Source organism: Canis aureus, chromosome 9, assembly GCF_053574225.1.
Source record: "Canis aureus isolate CA01 chromosome 9, VMU_Caureus_v.1.0, whole genome shotgun sequence".
NCBI lineage: Eukaryota > Metazoa > Chordata > Mammalia > Carnivora > Canidae > Canis > Canis aureus.
Window position 1 is genome coordinate 7,605,325 of NC_135619.1, and position 8,628 is coordinate 7,613,952.

Sequence of the window (8,628 nt, forward strand, 5' to 3'; positions counted from 1 at the left end):
AAAAAGAGAGGGCAGCCTGGGTGGCTCAGCGGTTTAGCGCTGCCTTCAGCCCAGGGTGTGGTCCTGGAGACCCATGATCAAGTCCTGCGTCGGGCTCCCTGCATGAAATGAAGCCTGCTTCTCCCTCTGCCTGTGTCTGTGCCTCTCTCTCTCTCTCTGTGTCTCTCTCTCTCTCATGAATAAATAAATTTCTTTTTAAAAAAATAAAAATAAAAAAAGAGAAAGAAACAAAGAAGGAAAGAAAAATAAGTGTTTTTTTTTTTTTAAGATTTTATTTATTTACTCACGAGAGACACACAGAGAGAGAGACAGAGGCAGAGACACAGGCAGAGGGAGAAGCAGGCTCCATGCAAGGAGCCCAAGGTGGGACTCAATCCCGGGTCTCCAGGATCACACCCTGGACTGAAGGCGGCGCTAACCCGCTGAGCCACCCGGGCTGCCCGGGAGGACCCATTTTTGAGGTGATTCAGTTAGGCTGGAAAGTTGATGTTGGCTACTGGTGGAAGGTCTCAGTTCATTTCATGGGCCTCTCGACAGGGCTGCTTGGGTGTTCTCATGACATGGCAGCTGGCTTTCCCCAGCATTAGCAATCTAAGAAGTCAAGGTGGAAACTTCATAAGCTAGCTTCGGTCATCTCATTATACTCTGTAGTTATACAGACCAACCCTGACTTACTGTGGGAACAACAGGAGGTGAGGGTCATATGGGCTATCCAGGAGGCTGGTACCACAAATATGAATCTCCATTTATTCATTCATTCAGCAAATATTTACTGGTGCCTGCTATATGCCAGGCACTGTTCAAGACACCAAGGATACAACTTCAAACCTAACAGACATATCCTTACCCTCATGGAGCTCACATTTTAGTGACACTTCACTCACCCAATATCTGCTTGAAACAATTTGGGACATACTGCTTCACAGGGACATAGAAGAGTAAATGAGAAGCGTGAGTGCAGAATGTTTAATGCCAAAATAAGGGAAACTCATAATACCATGAAACTGGGGCTTCTGACTGAGGCTTGACATTCTGGAAGAGGCAAAAATGATAGGGAAATAAACAGATCAGTGGTTGCCAGGGAGAATGATTAGAGAACATGGAATGGTTGACTATAAAGGCACAGCCCACAGGAATTTTTAGTACAATGGAATTGTTCTGTATGGTATGGTGGTAAATACAAGACTACCCTATTATCAAAATCCATAGAACTCTACAAAGACCAAACTTAATTGTATTCAAATAAAGAAAATCATTGAGTCTCAGGATGTAACATATGAATTTAACTGTACTATACATGTATATGAGAAAAGTAAGTGTGGGGGGGTACACCTGGGTGGCTCAGTGGTTGAGCATCTGCCTTTGGCTCAGGGCATGATCCTGAGTCCTGGGATTGAGTCCCACATCAGGCTCCCTGCAAAGAGCCTGCTTCTCCCTCCGTCTGTGTCTCTGTCTCTCTCTCCGGGTCTCTCATGAATAAATAAATAAAATCTTTTTTTTTTTTAAAGATTTTATTTATTTATTCATAGAGACACAGAGAGAGAGAGAGGCAGAGACACAGGCAGAGGGAGAAGCAGGCTCCATGCAGAGAGCCTGACGTGGGACTCGATCCAGGGTCTCCAGGATCATGCCCTGGGCTGTAGGCGGCGCTAAACCACTGTACCACCAGGGCTGCCCTAAATAAATAAAATCTTAAAAAAATAAAGAAGAATTCCAGTGAATAAATGTAAAAGGTATAAGTGAAATAGAAAATCACCATTAGACCATCACATTAATAATTGCTACATTAATAATCCCTAAAGGCAAGATCCACCGATGAATGCTAAAATCAATAGGTAAAACTTTAAGGAAGAATAAGATAATATCTGCAGGCTTCAAACTATCTCTTCCAAAATAGGGATGCCTGGGTGCCTCAGCAGTTAAGCATCAATCAAGTCCCACATCAGGCTCCCTGCATGGAGCCTGCTTCTCCCTCTGCTATATTTCTGCCACTCTTTCTCTGTGTCTCTCATGAATAAATAAATAAAATCTTAAAAAGAAAAAACAATTTAGGTAGGTAGTTATTCTTTCCATTCTGTAAAACAGTTTTTTAAAAAACCAAGATGTGGGGCAGCCCCGGTGGCGCAGCGGTTTAGCGCCTCCTGCAGCCCAGGGCCTGATCCTGGAGACCGGGAATCGAGCCCCACGTCGCGCTCCCTGCGTGGAGCCTGCTTTTCCCTCCGCTTCCCTCTTGCTCGCTCTGTATCTCTCATGAGTAAATAAAATAAAATCTTAAAAAAAATAAAGACAACCCCCCCCCCCCGAAAAAAAACAAACAAACAAAAACCAAGATATACTAATTACTGTGAGGGTTTTAAAATACAATCCCAGGCAGCCCGGGTGGCTCAACGGTTGGGCCACCTTCAGCCCAGGGCCTGGTCCTGGAGACCTGGGATGGAGTCCGACGTCGGGCTGCCTGCGTGGAGCCTGCTTCTCGCTCTGCCTGTGTCTCTGCCTCTCTATGTCTCTCATAAATAAACAAACAAACAAATGAACAAACAAACAAATAAATAAAATCAATCTTAAAAAAATACAATCCCCAATTCTTTGATACTCCTTGCTTTAAGAGGGAGACCTTACTTAATTTCTCTTACCTTGAATGTGCCATGGACTTAGCAACCTGCTCTAACAAATAGAGTTATGGAAAGGGAAAAAGAGCAACTTTACAACAGAGAAACTAAGCAAACACCACCTTAACTGCATGAACAAGGTTAACACCATCAGGGATAATTCACGTTGCTATCGGATGCCTCTGATATGATGCATTGAGAAGCATCTATCATTTCTGTGATATTCTTTCCCAAATCCCATACCCTCAGTCTAACCTAAGTTGGGTACATTCTACAAAAGATCTAACCACAAATCTTGAAAGGAGTTGAGATTTGAATTTTCATTTTGAGGACAAACACATGCTATATGTATATATTGATGCCAGGTAGGGAGAGAAATTGAAGCTCTAGTAGAGGGAGGGGCAGTGCTGTTGAAGTTTTGTGATTCTGTAATCTTTTTTTTTTTATATTTTATTTATTTATTCATGAAAGACAGAGAGAGAGAGAAAGAGGCAGAGACACAGGCAGAGGGAGAAGCAGGCTCCTTGCAGGGAGCCTGATGTGGGACTCCATCCCAGGACCCCGGGAACATACCCTGAGCCCAAGGCAGACCCTCAACCACTGAGCCACCCAGATGCCCAGGCCTTTCACTTTCCACTGGACAATAATTCTCAGTTCTCCCCTTTCTTCCACCCAGGCAATTGCTGTCTGCATCCGTGCCCAGGCTGGAGAATCTGAAGAGAAGAGAGACCTCCTTTCTTGCCAGTGCAACCTGGCACAGCTTCAAGTTCTGCCCTGGGTAGATGGCTGCCTCTCCCTCCAGACTGCCCCAAGGGTGAACAGTGTCCAGATTATCACCCAGGAGTGCTGGGAAGGTGACTGACACCAGGGGGCAGCACTAACCAAGTGGAAGGCGGGTGGGCTGGGGGCAGGGGAGGAGGAGAAAGGTCAGAAAAACAATGCCCCAGGCCTGATCTTCTTGAGCCTTTTCTCAGACCACCCTTTGCAGACTGTCTCCCCTCCCACTTCTCAGAATCCTCTGTCCTTTGGCGCTCAGTAAGCAGAGATTTGCTTTGTTAACTGTATTTTTAGGGAGCTTTCCCTGTTTCCCCTGCCAGATTGTAAGGTCCTAAAGAGCAGAAACAGTGTTTATAACTCTTTGTGCCTTCTTGTGCAGTGAATAATAAAAACTGCCATTTTGTGATGCATATTAGGGGAGTGCTTTATGTATTTTAACTCCAAGTTTGCTGCAATCTCCAACTAAGGCTAGGAGAGATGCTCTGAGAATAGTAGTGACACAAATAGGTCACAGGGGAACTCACTCTGCTCTGAGCACCTCCTCAAGCCCTTTACATGAATCATCTCATGTAATCTTCTCCCAACAATCTTGGCAAGTTGTTTCTATTTTATCCCTGTTTCATGGATGAGGAAACTGAGGCATAGAGGGCTTAAGTAATGTCTAGAGTCACAGTTCCCTGGGGACAGTTGCTGAGCCACCCAGGGATCCCCCCACATAGGTGAAATCAGATTAAAAGTAAACATCTGGGCACCTGGGTGGCTCAGTGATTGAGCGGCTGCCTTTGACTAAAGTTGTGATCCCTGGATCTTAGGATCAAGTCCTATCTCTGCCTATGTCTCTACTCTCTCTCTGTGTTTCTCATGAATAAATAAAATCTAAAAAAAAGAGAAAAGAAAGAAAAAAAGTAAACATCCAAAGAGGTGTCTGAGTGGCTCAGTTGGTTAAGTGTCTGACTTTGACCTCTGGTCATGATGATGGGGCCTTGGGATTGAGCCCCGTGCCAGGCTCTCCACTAAGTAAGGAATCTGCTTGTCTCTCTGCCCTTCCCCCTGTTCTTATTCTTTCTCTTTCTCTCTCCTTCTCTCTCTCAAATAAATAAAATCTTAAAAAAAAAGGCAGGGGGTAAACATCCAGGACTCCCTTCAAATGAGGCAGCCAGGCAGCCCCAGAGATTGAACTTCAGAATTTTAATCAAAGGTCTTAAAAAAAAAAAAAAAAAAAAAAAAAAAAAAAAAAAAAAAGGTCTTCGGATTCATGCTTATGTTTGAATATCATTTGCTTATTAAGTAGTAAAATGCCAGAGTTGGACTGGTCCAAATGGTACCTGAAATCCCTTCTGATTCTAACACTCCAGGAATTTATGTTGCAAATGGCAGTGTGCAGAGGAGCCTGTAGAAGGAGACTGCCCACTCAGGATTGCTAAATAAACAATAGGATGTCCTCATCCCCTTTGAAGGTGTGGGGTGGGAAAGAGGTACATAGGTGGGGGATTGTGGAGATGAGGGGCAGAACTTGTTTTGAGCCCCCACTGAGCCTTTTCCCTCCATTCTTTAAGTCCTTTAAGGATGTTGCTCAGCCTCAGAGAGAGGTCTTCTTCATTCTTTGTCCTCCTGGTGGCAAAGGGCCAAGGAAGAAAGTGGGCCATTGCCTTGGCCTGCCTTGTTACCTGGCCAGCTGTGACACCCTGGCTGTGCAAAGCCATAGTCCTTAGATTCAACCAAATGTTGGAATGCTTTATGAGCTCTAACAGAAATGACGCTGTAGAGCATGAAAGGTTTTCCAAGGCAGAGAAGATTAAGTTTCAGTTCGTTTTTGGATTATTTTCTCCATCCTGAAAATCCCAACACTTCTTAACTTGTCACCCCATTGGCTACCAACTATAACCGTGTCTGGTTTTGGAGTTTCCCAGTTTTGGGTGGCCCTGGCTCCTTTCTGTTTCCTGCCTCCATCAAGATTCCCCATCCTTTCTTTGAGGTTGCAGTTGGTCAGAGTGATCTTCTCTTGCTCTCCCGAGATTTAACCAAAATTCTTGTTGGCTTAATCTTTAACTAACCATCCAGAATTCCATTCTAGTATGCAGTTTACACTACTAATCCATCTTATTTATTTATTTATTTGTTTGTTTGTTTATTTATTTATTTATTTATTTATTAAAGAGAGAGAGAACATGAGGAGCTGGGGGGAGGGCAAAGAGAGGGAGAAGCAGACTCCCTGCTGAGCAGGTGAGCTAAAGGCAGACACTTAAGGCAGATACTTAACCAGCTGAGCCACCCAGGTACCCCACTAATCCATTATTTAGCAAACACCGTTTTGACAAGGAATATGGAACTGTAGGGAAAAGTGTTGGTCTCTGTTGGGATTTATTTATTTTTTTTCTGTTGGGATTTAAAAGGCATATATAACAAAGGCCTGTCCTCAAGCATGCTGCAGTAGGAGTCTATCATACAGCCACATTTATTTCTTTGCAAAGGACTTATTTAGTAGAAAGTACCAGGCAATGGTACACACTGGGGGATACTAAGATCAGTAAGATTTGATTCCTGTCTTCCAGGGGTTCACACGTAAGAGATCACTAATGGTAACTTGAAGAGTTTGTTTGGTGAGTGTGGTGTTTTAATAATCTCTGCCTCTTCGGGACGCCTTGGTGGCTCAGTGGTTGAGCATCTCCCTTTGGCTCAGGGTGTGATCCCGGGTTCCTGGGATCAGTCCCGCATTGGAATCCCTGTAGGGAGTTCGGGTTCTCCCTCTGCCTATGTCTCTGCCTCTCTTTCTGTGTGTCTCTCATGAATAAATAAATAAAATCTTAAAAAAAAAATTTCTGCCTCTTCTCTTTTGCTATATAATAAACCATCCCAACTTAGTGGCTTAAAACAATAATGATTTACTTTCCCTCACCATCCTGTGGCTTACTCTGGTGGTTCTTCTGCTGGTCCATCTGGGCACACTCAGTGGGCAGTTTAGCTAGTTGGTCCTGGATGGCCTCACTCCCACGGCTCCTCAGATGGGACAACTAGAATGGCTGATTAATTTGCTTCTCTCTGACCCAATGGCCTCTTCCATTGGGGTCTCATCCTCCTTTGGGTGATCCTGGGCTACTTAGCATTTTTAGAGGGTGAAAGCTAAAGTCACAGGCCTCTTGAGGTTTTGGCTCAGTGTTGCAAATGTCACTCTCACTGCATCCTTTTTTAAAAAAAAAAAAAAAAAAGATTTTATTTATTGGGATCCCTGGCTGGCTCAGTGGTTTAGCGCTTGCCTTTGGCCCAGGGCGTGATCCTGGAGTCCTGGGATCGAGTCCCACATCGGGCTCCGTGCATGGACCCTGCTTCTCCCTCTGCCTGTGTCTCTGCCTCTGTGTGTGTGTGTGTGTGTGTGTGTCTCATGAATAAATAAATAATGCCGGACATGAGAGACACATAGAGAGAGGCAGAGACATAGGCAGAGGGTGAAGTAGGCTCCCTGAGGGGATCCTGATGCAGGACTCGTCCCAGGACCCCAGGATCACAACCTGAGCCAAAGACAGATGCTCAACCACTGAGGCACCCAGATGCCTTTCTCCCACTGTATTGATCAACACTTCCAGTGTATTGATCAACACTAGACACAAGGCGAGGCCAGAATTAGAGGTGAGTAGGTGAAGATGACTTCACCTTTGATGGGCGGAACAGCAAGGTCACATTGTAAAGGGTGCCTATGTAGGGATGGGAGAAATTTGTGTCCATGCTTTACAGTCTACACAGTGCTGACATAAAAACAAAAATGAGATTTTACATAAAGATCAGATTTACTATTTTTTCTTGAAAAATGAGATTTGGTAACAAACTGCTAAAGCTGAGTAACTACTGGCCCATTTTACATTGGACATTGCATCTCTAATCTTTGCAGTCCCCACCACTCTCAAATGCTTATCCCGGCCTCTACTCACTCAATAGGTCTCCTGCCAATGAAAGTTTCCCTTTTGGGGAGATAAACAGGAGAGGCAAGCAAACTACTGGGACTCCTTAGGTCCAGGCCAATAGGAGGGGTACTCTTGATGATGACTTTTTTTTTTTTTTTTTTTTTTATTAAAGACAAAGGTTAGCAAGATATTTTGCATTTATTTTTAATTTTTGGTACAAAACAGATCCCTGGGTGGCGCAGAGCTCCCAGTGCATGGAGCTCTGCCTATGTCTCTGCCTCTCTCTCTCTCTCTGTAACTATCATAAATAAATAAAGATTAAAAAAAAAAGAAAAGAAAATTATGGGGATCCCTGGGTGGCTCAGTGGTTTAGCGCTCGCCTTTGGCCCAGGGCGTGGTCCTGGAGTCCCGGGATCAAGTCCCATGTCAGGTTTCTGCATGGAGCCTGCTTCTCCCTCTGCCTGTGTCTCTGCATCTCTTTCTGTGTCTCTCATGAATAAACAAATAAAATCTTAAAAAAAAAATTTTTTTTTGGTACAAAACATAGAAACTCAAACTAAATCACACATTTAAAAAAGCTGATAAATACCACCAACCACCCCCCCCCCAAATTCAGAAAAATAGCATGGTATTAAAAAATTATTAAGTGCTTGATGTGGGTTAGTATGACTTATATCTTTGTGTAGCAATCCCAGGTAAGGCAAAAGGAATATTTCTGAAAGCCATTTCAGCACAGGAGTGGCAAGCTATAACTGAACTTTGTGTGGAAGTTACTACAAGCCACATAAATCAATCCCACTAAACTTATAATTAATGTATCTCCAACCTACCTTCCCTTTTGCTAGATCCCAAAACTGTCCTTTGTTCCTCAGACATCACCTGACACAATGGGAAGTATGACAGAAGAAGTCTGAAGGGAAAGACACAGTAGTCTTACACACTAGGGTTAAAATATCTTTTGTGCATGGGGCAGCCCTGGGGGCTCAGTGGTTTAGCGCCGCCTTTCTGTCCAGGGTGTGATCTTGGAGACCCGGGATTGAGTCCCACTTTGGGCTCCCTGCATGGAGCCTGCTTCTGTCTCTGCCTCTGTGTGTGTGTCTCTCAAGAATAAATAAATAAAATCTTTAAAAAAATATAGCTTTTGTGCATTTCACAAAAACGTGACTGTGAACACATGACAGGGGCCTGTGCTCCAGAGTGCCCCCTTCAGCCTCTGCTTCCTCAGTACAGGTGCCTCTGATTGGTGCCAGCTGGTGGGCTGGAGCAACCTTCTCTTGCACTAGGCTTCATAAAGCTATGGGGCACCTGGGTGGCTCAGTGGTTGAGTGTCTGCCTTTGGCTCAGGT